This window comes from Lotus japonicus, chromosome 6, assembly GCF_012489685.1.
Source record: "Lotus japonicus ecotype B-129 chromosome 6, LjGifu_v1.2".
NCBI lineage: Eukaryota > Viridiplantae > Streptophyta > Magnoliopsida > Fabales > Fabaceae > Lotus > Lotus japonicus.
This window is the reverse complement of record NC_080046.1, coordinates 23203923-23216757: the sequence shown is the minus strand read 5'-3', so window position 1 is coordinate 23216757 and position 12835 is coordinate 23203923.

The following is a 12835-nucleotide window of genomic DNA, read 5'->3' as shown; positions in this document are numbered from 1 at the left end:
TACACACACGTTCTCGTTCACTTCCGGTTTTCACTCTCGCACTCTCTGCTTTTCAAAACCGCCTCTTTCTTGATTTCTCTCTCGATTTCTCTTCATCCTTCAAACTTCATCCTCTACCTTAAACCTTCAACCTCCTCAAAATGGTGAGACAAACCAGAAGATCTGCTGCAGATGCACCTCAATTCCCTCACATGGTAGTCGGTTTGGCAACGGGTCAAAGGGGCTCTGAGAACCCGGCAGAAGAACAAGTTCAAGCTCAAGAGCAGATTGTTCCTATTGCAGAACGGGGATGTGCCGTTCACTGCGTATTTCCTCCTGAGGAACTCCAAGTCCTAGCAGAATGGAGATTCGACCTCGACAACCTGGCTGCAAATGGGTTTGATCTTCGTCCTGAAGTCCAAGCTCAAGGTTGGGGAAACTACTTCAATCGACTACGAGGACCGGTGTATGAGAAGTTGGTCAAGGAATTCTGGAAGCACGCAGACTGCGATGACACTCAGGTGGTCTCTCACATTCTTGGCAGGAAGATCATTATCACTGAGAAGTCATTCGTGAATCTGCTAGGAGCAGAAACTGCTTATGGGTATCGGTTCCAACTGACGGAATCGAAGCTGAAACCCAGCACCAAGGACATAGTCAACAAGGCCCTGTACACCACTTTCAAACCGGGCAAGACAAGCTACAAGGTGATAGACCTTCACCCCAAACTCAGAATCTGGCACAAGATCCTGCTCAACTGCATCAATCAGAGACCGAAGGGCAGTTCTCCAGACTACATCAACTTCAACCAGAAGGCGATGTTGTTCTTCATCCAAGATCAGGAGAAGATCTGCCTTCCCTACTTCTTGTTCTCCTACCTGAAGGAATGCATCAGGAAGTCTCGCACCACCGCCTCCATCAAGTCTGCAATCAAATATATCCCTTTTGGGAGGCTGCTCTCAGACTTTCTCATTGAAAGCAACTTGGTGCAAGATTTGATCGATGCTGGTTGCACAGAGGATTTGAGCACAATTGTCAGTGATGTCTTCACTGCAAACTCCTTGAAGAAGATGGGCTTAATCCAGAAGAAGATTGCTCCTGCTCATGAAGACACATCGTCTGAAATCAGAGGAAGAAGAATGCCTCTGAATGATTACCCTCTGTGGACACAAGCAGACCATCCTGAAGCCATCAGATGCTATGTTGAAGACCTCAGGGCTCAAGGATTCGAGATTGACCTTGATGATTTCGTCAGCAGACTACCACCAGCTCCAGAGTTTCCTTCTCCTCCCAAGAAGAAAACCAAGAGGAAGATGGTTCTGGAAGAATCTTCTGAGGAATCTGATGTCCCTCTGGTCAAGAAGACGAAGAGAAAGCCTGATGATGGTGATGACAGTGATAGTGAGGATGGTCCTCCAAAGAAGAAGCAGAAGAAGAAAGTCAGAATCGTGGTGAAGCCTACTCGGGTGGAACCAGCTGCTGCAGTGGTCAGAAGGACTGAACCTCCTGCCAGAGTGACTCGATCATCAGCACATTCAAGTAAGCCTGCACTTGCTTCTGATGATGATTTGAATTTATTTGATGCACTTCCTATTTCTGCCCTGCTCCAACACTCCTCAAATCCCCTCACTCCTATTCCTGAATCCCAGCCAGCCGCACAAACCACCTCTCCACCACATTCCCCAAGATCCTCCTTCTTTCAACCTTCTCCTACTGAAGCACCACTCTGGAATTTGCTTCAGAACCCAACCTCTAGGTCAGAAGATCCAACCTCTCTCCTTACCATTCCATACGACCCATTATCTTCTGAACCAATCGTCCAAGACCAACCTGAGCCCAACCAACCAGAACCACAACCCAGAACGTCTGATCACTCTGCTCCCAGAGCATCAGAACGTCCTGCTGTCAGAACCACGGATACAGACTCATCAACCGCCTTCACACCTGTATCCTTCCCAATCAATGTTATTGACTCTCCTCCCTCCAATACCTCTGAATCAATTAGAAAATTCATGGAGGTTAGAAAAGAAAAGGTATCTGCCTTGGAAGAGTATTACCTTACCTGTCCAAGCCCTAGGAGATATCCTGGCCCTAGACCTGAACGTCTAGTTGACCCAGATGAACCTATCTTGGCTAATCCTATCCAAGAGGCAGACCCCTTAGTTCAACAAGCTCACCCTGTCCCTGACCAACATGAGCCTATTCAACCAGACCCTGAACCCGAACAATCAGTGTCTAACCAATCCTCGGTTAGATCACCTCACCCTCTGGTTGAAACTTCAGACCCTCACCTTGGAACCTCTGAACCCAATGCTCCCATGATTAACATTGGTTCTCCACAAGGTGCCTCTGAAGCCCATAGCAGCAATCACCCAGCCTCTCCTGAACCCAACCTCTCCATCATTCCCTATACTCACCTTCAACCCACATCTCTCTCTGAGTGCATCAATATCTTCTATCATGAAGCCTCTTTGAGGCTCCGCAATGTGCACGGTCAGACTGATCTTAGTGAGAATGCTGAAAATGTGGCTGATGAGTGGAACAATCTGAGCACTTGGCTAGTGGCTCAAGTTCCGATTATGATGCAGCTCCTGCATGCAGAGGGCAGTCAGAGGATTGAGGCAGCAAAGCAAAGGCTTGCTAGAAGGGTGGCTCTTCATGAACTAGAACAGAGAAATAAGCTTCTTGAAGCTATTGAAGAAGCCAAGAGAAAGAAAGAACAGGCAGAAGAAGCTGCACGTCTAGCAGCAGCTCAGGCTGAACAAGCCAGACTTGAGGCAGAGCGTCTTGAAGCTGAGGCTGAGGCAGAGCGACTTGCACCAGTTATATTTACTCCTGCTGCTTCTGCTTCCATTCCAGATCCTCAAGCGGCTCAGAATGTTCCTTCCAGCTCTACTCAGACAAGCTCATCCAGACTCGACATCATGGAACAACGTCTTGACACTCATGAATCCATGCTGATTGAGATGAAGCAAATGATGATGGAACTTCTGCGACGCACTGACAAACCTTAGTTTAGGATCTCTTCTTTTTCCTTCTTTTTATTTAACGTTATTTTATTCAAACTCTGTTTCCTTTTATTTACTTATTCTATTCTATTCGTTTGTGATTATATATGCATATCCTTATATATATTTGTGTCACATATGTTTGCAAAAATCTCGTTTTATTCATAATCTTTTTGTGTTTACATCTTACATCACTTCTCTAACAAGTCTAGAATGGAGGATCCCTCCTCATTCTTCTGCACTCCTGGCGCTGCTCTGACCTATCCTTCTCCAGACGCTCCAGTACATGCTGGATGTTGCTGAGCCTGATCTTTAGCTCATCCCTCTCCAGAATCTCTTCTGAAGTCTTGAGCTTCTCTTCCAAACTCTCTTTCTCTTCCAGCAGCTTGAGTTCAAGCCGGCTGAGTTCTTGCACCTCCTCCACGAAGGCAAGAAATTCCTTCAGGTCTCTCTCCAACTCTGGACGCAGGTCCTCTTCCAGCAGTGTCCGTGTCAGCTCCGCGATGGTAGTTGCACCCTCTGGATGCCTGATGTTCAGGAACAAGTCCTCTTCAAAGGCCTTCTTCCTCAGCTCTTCTAGTGCTACGTTGTATGATGCCATTTTTTCTTACTGAAAATTATTCGAGGTGTGAAGCTTACCTTTCTCTCCAACGCTTTTTATAGGCTTCACTTTCTCTCTGAAAGTTAATGCTCTTACAGTTTCTCGAGGTTAAGTTCTTGGTAACTGACCCTTCTATTTACTCACTTGACCGGTGGTAAACGTTCATCCCTCGCATTAACTCTTCTATTTATTTTCGCCTAACTCTGATTCTTACATCGTTTTCATTTTTTTTAAACTTAGACCTTCTCTAAGGGGGAGTACCTTGTACTTCAAGCTAAGTTTTTCACACCCCAAGCTTTTTGCTTATGACAAAAAGGGGGAGTAAACCCAGTTTTTGATGTGTAAGATGTGTTAGTGTGACTTATTTTTCTTTTGGAGAATTTAAGAGTTCCACCTTCATGACCATAGATGTGTCACTGGGCAAATACAAGGAATACATTTCACTTCTTCTGAAGTGATTCTAAGTTGACTCTAATACCCAAGACTCTGATACCTTGTCCATGACTCTGATTACTTATGCGCTCTGATTATTCGTTTTTCATCTATGTCATAAGTGTTTCACTCTGAACTCTTATATTTTTTTGCTCAGAATCTAGACTTTACTAACGTTTTCATCAAGTATTAGATTCAAGGGGAGCTAAGCTCAGAATCAAGCAGTGACTTGAATTCAGAATGAGCAAGATAAACTATTCACATTAGGATAAGTCTTATTCTATATCTCTAAACTCTGAGTGAATTCAGTTTAATGTTTAAGAATTGTTCATCAAAAATCTTAGTTTTGTCATCATCAAAAAGGGGGAGATTGTAAGATCAAGTTTTGATCTAGTAGTACAACTCTATGTTTTGATGATTACAAGTTAACCTTTTGATATGAACAATTGTGGTACTCTAACGTGTTTTTCTGAGTGTGCTATTTACAGGCTCTGACCTCAACTCAATCTCACACAAATCAGAAGCACTGTGCATAAAGGGTAACCCAAGCAACGCTTTCGCATTCACCATGTTCAGTATGAACAGTGGAAAAGCTTCAGAAGTTCTGAAGCTATACAAACTCTGATGTGGACTCAGTCGCTAGAAGCTCTGAAGATCCAGAAGTTCTGATAACCAAGAAACACTGAAGGTTCAGATGTTCTGATGGTGTAGAAGACTCTGAAGATCCAGAAGCTGAATAGTGGAAACTCTGAAGTCCAGAAGCAAGAAACTAAGAAGAAGCAATACACACGCGCAAGATATTCAAAATATTCTAAGCTTTCTTTCATCTGAAATTCATTGTGTTTACTATTAGCTTTTTAGAAGCAAATCTCTTGTAAACATTTCCTTGATAAACAGTTTGTTTAGTTCCTTTAGGAGATCAAGTTTGATCGGATCCTAGAGAAGACTAAGAGAGTGAATCTTAGTGGTGATTCCTTTAGGAGATCAAGGTTGATCGGATCCTAGAGAAGACTAAGAGAGTGAATCTTAGTGTGAGCTAAGTCAGTGTAATTGTTAGTCACTTGTAGGTTTCAAGTGCAGTTGTAACTCTTACCTGATTAGTGGATTGCCTTCATTCTAAGAAGGAAGAAATCACCTTAACGGGTGGACTGGATTAGCTTGAGGGATTTATCAAGTGAACCAGGATAAAATACTTGTGTGCTTTTCTATCTCTTATCTTTAGCACTTAAGTTCTCGAAAGATTTGTCAAAATCTTTAAGGTGGAAGTTTTGTTCTGAAAACGTTATTCAAACCCCCCCTTTCTACCGTTTTTCATACCTTCAATTCATTCATTCCTTCATTCATTCATTCACTCATTCATTCATTCACTATTTATTTGCTCATTCATTCATTAAATCATGCAGTCATAAAGCAAAATCATCTTATTCATTGGATATATTTGAGTTACATTTAAAACGGTGGAGTCTCCCTCATTCTGTTATATCGACGGCGAATGATAGCCAGGTTTGCGTCAAGACTCTTCCTTTGAGTCTTCAGTGGAGCCAAGTCCGCTATAATCTCCTCCCTCTCTTCTTTCTTTTCCTCCTCTCTCTCTGACAGTGAGATCTCAAGACCCCATATCAGCATGTCCACCTCTGAACTGCGCTCCAAAAGGTCCCACATTTCGTCTCACAAGTCCATGAAAATGCGAAGCCCAACCTCCAACAGAGGATCCGGTTTCTTCGCCAGCAAGAGACATGTCAACTTCGTGACACGCTGGTTGTCAGTCGTCTTCGTCCTGATTGAGCGGTACAAATCTCGCTCGAAGACTTCTTCTCTCAGAACGCTCAATAAAGTCTCCATGGATGCCATCTCCCAAGAAAGATTATTGATATTTTGAAGATCGAAAGTGGTGCAACTACTGCTATTTATATCTACGAACGGTCTCATGAAGTTATTGCATGGAAACTTGAAACTGTCACCAGTCATTAATTCCTTGGCCGGTGGTAAACGCTTCGTTAGGATTGAGGAACGAGGCGCTTCGGGAATGAAGGTCAGGAATTTGCAGATCTGTTGACCTGCGTGTTCGCGGCCCAGGAGTTTCTTCAACGTATTACATACGGCTTACACGTTTCAGGTCACCAGGACTCATGGCGAACATGGCTTTAGTGGGCTGGGGAAATCCGAACTCTATTGCCGCAAGTCAGCTGTGGACTTGGAAGGATTCACATCAGACTTATGCAGAAACAAAAAACAAACAAGAACGTAAAGAGTAAAGCATGACGATGCAAAACACCAAGGGAGCTCAAAACACCTATTTTTATTACAAGAGGACAGAAAAGTAAATTGTTATTACATGATTGATTTAAAGACTACTAACATTTTTGTCTTGCTCTACATCTTCTTCGTTCAGGAAGCGCTCGGCGATGAAGCTTGGAGGATCGTCAGGACCGACCAATCCGATGGTAGTGACCTCTTTTGTAACACCCCGATTTCCGGTGGCGTCACTTTAGTAACCAAAATAAACTTAATGCGGAAAAACGTGGATATTTTTTTTTTCGTCGATAATAACTAAGACAAGACTGAATTAAATAAATACCCAAATGCGAAAAGCAATAAAACTAATATACAATATATATAACAGCCCCCGCTGTAAGTGACAACCTCGTCACGAGTAACCTCCAGTGACGGAAAGAAAAGTGTAACGCCCGTAGGCAATATATACAAACCAAAAGAAAAGGGTGAGGTGTCCGCAACACCATCCCTCAAAACTGAGAATGAGCTGGCCCATCGGCCTGAAACAAGACCTCCTAAGTCCAACCAACTCTCTGTGATTCCCGTAAGGAAACCACACAAAAAGCTATCGGCGGGAAACTACCCTGTTCCCAAAGAAAACAAATGATGTTCAGAGCTAAGACTCTACTCCTACACTAATCCCATCCCGAGGAGCTCACACTAACACTCAGTCCTACGTGCTAGCATGATCGTCGTCTGAACCAGAATCCAGAACGACCTAGTCTATGTACACCATCCGTCCTCCTCTCGCTACCGCGATGCGCTCCTGTTCCAGCATCTCCACTCTAGTTCCCCCCGAAGGGTGAACCATCATGATCTAGTCCGCCATGGACATCTGACAAAGGGCGTTTGTCCGCCAAAGCACACACAGAAGACGCGAGGGTCAACTCCAAAGAATTACGTAAATAGTAGCACCAATAGATATAGATAAGAGAATAGCCACTTAGGCTTATAGCTAGGGATAACATCCTAGGGTTGCATATTCCATAATGAACTTAACAGCAATAATAACAATTAACATGTTCCAAGTAGGATTAACAAATAACAATCACATTCGGCAACTAAATTAGTATGCATGTTGCATGATATGCAATGCAGGTTAACCCAGCCAACCAATATGCATTCCGGAACGGATGGATATCATCGGATCAGTCCTAGCACCAGCCACGGTGGGACCATTTCGGCCCGTGTGCCTCTTACTCCAACAACAACATGTAGTCAGATCAGCATAAAACCCGAAGGCATGCCATTTCGGTCTGCTACTAAGAGTCACCTAGCAGTGCTCTTACGCGGAAATCCTGGTCTTATAACCAATTTTGGAATCCGCCGTGGTCCGGTATCTCGCCGTGTTTAAACCACTTAATGAGTGCATGCAATGCAGTGATTAGCCAAACAACGTCTCCGACCTCACTCGACACGTCGCCACGTGTTCTAGCTAAATTAATGTCTCTAAAAGCTTACCCTAAGGTAAAGTCGATTCTGCGACAAAAGACACTTCTTCACAACCAAACACATGTAACTCATGATGATCTCCAAATCATCCGACTCATCTCAATCCGATGGTCAAAACTGCTCAACGAGCACAGAGTATCACACTCTCGGAAACTAACGGTTTCCCTGACTTATCCCCAGGATAGCCCAACAACACATAGCTGCTCCAACAGCACAACAACAACAGCTGCTCCAACAGCACAATAACAACAGCTGCTCCAACAGCACAACAACATCTACATACTCAACGCCTCTCAACTTTCTCAACACTGGGATCCGACGACACTTCTCGTTTTCCAAAACTAAGATTTGACTTCCAATGCCTTCCTTCGAGGTTGTTATCATTACTTAAAGATTTAGAGGTTATTTAAGGTCTTATGAGTTTTCTTTATAAAATAGATTCCATTTTGTCTTATCGCAAATCTTATACATTTTCAGGATCTCCCAATCCCAAATCACTTCCAGAGAATGTCTCGATCCACTAACAAAAACAAGGCCCGAACCTCGTTCGTCCTATCAAACTCTCTCAAAAACTCTCAAAATAAAATCGGCATGACCTGCCCGCAATCCTCACTATACAGAATCTCAGATTTCATTACCAAAGCATAAATACTCAGCACAATCAATCAACATGTCATGTATCAACATATTAAGCAATAACCACATAGCACTTAGCATATAAGGCATGCACCACACATCCTAAATTACCCACATAGCACGTAGCATGTAAGTCAATCATCAAAAACATTCAGTAGATGCATCATCTACATTGTCAGCCGAAGCCTCAGAAAACATTTTCCAATCACACACAATCCAGTGCATAAACAGTAAACAATGTCGAAAACATCGACCCTAAGCATTAACTAGTGATTAAGTGAGAAGCCCTCACCTGTAGGTTCTCCAGAGTTATCTCCTAAAGCTCCTTCACAATCAAAGCCTTGCTCCGCTGGAAATTCCTCAAAATCACCTTTAGAGCAAAACCACAGAAATTGTAAGGCCCGAGTTTTAGGCTTATGTTAAGTGAATAAACTTTTTATTCACGATTAGGGTTGATGTAATGTGAAGGGAAACCTGAATGAAAGTTTATTAAATGAAATATATTTATGAAGGAGAAAGTTCAGGAAAAGTTCAAGGATTTCATTATGATCGATAAAAGTTATAGCACGAACGTTTTACGCTTAAACCTAGGTCAGAAACCCTAGTATATAGCTAATTTTCACTTTTAGGCACGCTGGCAGTTAATTCCAAAAATCTTCAGAGAAATGTTAGAATTTCTCTTCTTCCATATATAACAATCGTTTCGAGGCGAAACTCTAGGATCTACGAACGTCCGATTCCAATCATCGGAAGTTTGCCGAAACCGAATCCCTGGTATTTCAAAACCCTAGAATTTCCCGACTTTGAGGACTTTATCTATTCAGAGCTTCAAATGAATATTCCACACGCGTACACCCATTTCTCTTGATGATTTCAATCTTTCTTCAGAAGGAAGTTTTCCATTCCGACATTCGAGCCAAAAAGCAACTTATCGGGTAAAATAGTTTTACACCGACTTTGCACCGACTTTGCATTAGTTGCCAAAAATACAAGGAGACATCTTCTTAGCTTGGGAATTCCTTTGCCAAAACCTATCTTAGAATTCATGGAGAATGACGCCGGAAAAATCGGATTCGCGAAACTTTCATTTTCCCGCGAATTTCCACCTTCTATATATAGCAAACAAAGGAAGAAAAAACACAATTTTCCTCCATTTTCTCTCCTCTAAACCGCGGCCAAGAACAAGGAAGAAGGAAGAAGAGTTTTCTTCATCGTTTGCTTGATCGTCGATCAATCAGTTGCTACTTCAAGGTTTCGAGGTATAGTCGCTAATCCTTACCTCCGATCGCTTTTTCCATAGCTTTTCTGTAGAGTTTTCTGAGCGGATAGTTTATGGGTTTTTGCAAAACTATCCTGAATCTTTCATTTCTGATTCTAAACCTCTTCTATGTATGCCCAAGATCACTTCTGCCGGATTAGATTTTCCGTTATGTCGCCGGAATTCCGCCGGAATCAATTTGAACCTAAAATACCCATTTTATGTAGTTTTTGAGTAAAGTTCCAACCTCTAGGCTGAAAACTATCGCCTTAGCTTAGTGCTAGTAGGATTAGTTGTCATAAACGTCGTTGGTGACGTCCCTGCAAAATTTTATTTTTGGGATTTCAGTTTTGAAAATCCTAAGTTAAAAATCATGACCAAAATACCCCTGCGACAGTTTTTGATCCGATAATTTTTCCGAGTTCAGAATACCCTTAGTTACGGCTTATGAAAGCATAGGAACCAAGTTTGATCGAAGAAAAATCGAACCCTACAATTACCTATAGTGGCCGAGAGCTATAAGGGGGGAGGAGGAAATTTCCTTTTCCGAAAACTTGTCTTTTCGCGCTAGATTATCGTACCTTAGAGTATAGATTACTTCGAGTAACCTTAGTAAGTATCGATAGCTTAGTTTCCGATAGATTCTGATTGATTTTTTTGTGGTTTTGTTCTAAAGGTGATTTTGAGGAATTTCCTGAGGATCAACACCTTGCTTGTGAAGAAGAGTTTGAAGTTTTTGCTGGAGAACCTTCAGGTGATGGCTTCTCACTGAATCTCTAGTTAATGCTTAGGGTCGATATTTCGACATTGTTTACTGTTTATGCACTGAGATTGTGTGTGATTGAAAATGTTTTCTGAGGCTTCGGCTGACAATGTAGATGATTCATCTACTGAATGTTTTTGAAGATTGACTTACATGCTATGTGCTATGTGGGTAATCTAGGATGTGTGGTGCATGCTTTATATGCTAAGTGCTAAGTGTTTATGACGCGATTTATTGATATATGACATGTTGTTGATTGTGATGATTTAAATATGCTTTACACTGAAAATCTGAGATTCTGAATGGTGAGAATAGCGGGCAGGTCATGCCGATTTTATTTTGAGAGTTTTGAGAAAGTTTGATAGGACGAACGAGGTTCGGGCCTTGTATAGGGTTTATGGATCGAGACATTCTCTGGAGTCATTTGGGGATTCGAAGATCCCGAGAACTTATAGGAATTGCGATAAGACTAAAAAGGATATTATTTTGAAAAGAAAATTCATAAGACATTAAACAACCTCTAAATCTTTAAGTAAGGGTAATAATCTCGAAAGGAGGCTTTGGATGAAAATCATAGTATGGAAAACGAGAAGTGTCGTTGGATCCAAGTGTTGAGTCTGTTGTTGTTGTGCTGTTGGAGCAGCGTTGGTTGTTGTGCTGTTGGAGCAGCGTTGGTTGTTGTGCTGTTGGAGCAGCGATGTTGTTGGGCTATCCTGGGGATAAGTCCGGGGAACCGTTAGTTCCCGAGTATGTGATACTCTTGTGCTGTTGGAGCAGCGATGTTGTTGGGCTATCCTGGGGATAAGTCCGGGGAACCGTTAGTTCCCGAGTATGTAATACTCTTGTGCTGTTGGAGCAGCGATGTGTGTTGTGAAGTGTGTCTTTTGTCGCAGAATCGACTTTGCCTTAGGGTAAGATTTTAGAGACTTTAATTTACCTAGAACACGTGGCGACGTGTCGAGTGAGATCGGAGACGTTGGTTGACTAATCATCCTGCATTCATGCAACATTAATGGGGTATTAACACAGGACGTACTCTGGACCTCGTCGGATTCCAAAATGGTCATAAGACCCGGATTTCCGTGATAGAGCGTCTGTAGACGTCTCTTGTAGCAGACCGAAATGGCAGACCTACGGGTTACGGCTGATCTGACTACCGTTGTTGTTGGAGTAAGAGGCACGCGGGCCGAAATGGCACCACCGTGGCTGGTGAAGGGCTGATCCGTTGATGTCCATCCGTTCCGGATTGCATATTGGTTGACTGGGTTAACCTGCATACATATCATGCAACATGCATACTAATTTAGTTGTTGAGTGTGATTGCTATTTGATTATCTTACTTGTAACATGCTAAGTGTTATTATTGCGTTCATGTTATTGTGGAACATGCAACCCTAGGAATGATATCTTTAGCTATAAGCCTAAGTGGCTATCTATTATTTGTACCTATTGGGTTTATTATCTACATAGTTCTTTAGAGTTGACCCTCGCGTCTTCTGTGTGTGTTTTGGCGGACAACGCCTTTTGTCAGATGAACATTGCGGATTGGTTCGCAATGGTCCACCCTTCGGGGGGGATTAGGTACGAGATGATCGACCAGGACGACCCCGGGTCGTGGGTGGTTGACCCCGCGAGCCACCGAGCGACGTATTCGGGGCGTATCATGGAGGACCACGTGGATAGTGGAGGACTCTTGAGGTCAGGAGTGTTGAGGCGATGCTCTATCAGCTTCAACTTGCCACCGGGCGTTCACTGTGGACCAGGTCTTGGAGGAGCACCGCCGCCACCGTCATCTTCAGAGGAGGAGGATTCCTCAGAGGAGATTCCAGTGGGAGTGCCTTCGGCAGGGTCTAGTGCACCCTCCGTTGCGATCATTGATGATCAGGGTTCGGGCCCTAAGCGAGTGAGTCCAGCATCGGAGAGCGTTGCAGGAGCGAGGGGAGGACGGATAGGGTTGATAGACTTGGTCGTTCTGGATTCTGATTCAGACGACGATCATGCTAGCACATAGTTTTGAGTGTTGGTATGAGCTCCTCGAGTTAGGATTAGTGTAGGAGTAGAGTTTTAGCTCTGACAGTCTTGCTTCATTTGTTACTTAGGGGACAGGGTAGATCCGCCTATAGCTTTTTGTGTGGTTTCCTTACGGGAATCACAGAGAGTTGGTTGGACTTAGGAGGTCTTATTTTCAGGCCATTGGGTCAGCTGATTCTCAGTTTTGAGGGATGGTGTTGCGGGCACTTCACCCTTTTCATTTGGTTTGTATATATTGCCTACGGGCATTGCACTTTTCTTTCCGTCACTGGAGGTTACTCGTGACGAGGTTGTTACTTACAGCGGGGGCTGTTTATATATTGTATATTAGTTTTATTACTTTTCGCATTTGGGTTTTATTTAATTCAGTCTTGTCTTAGTTATTATCAAAAAAAAAATAT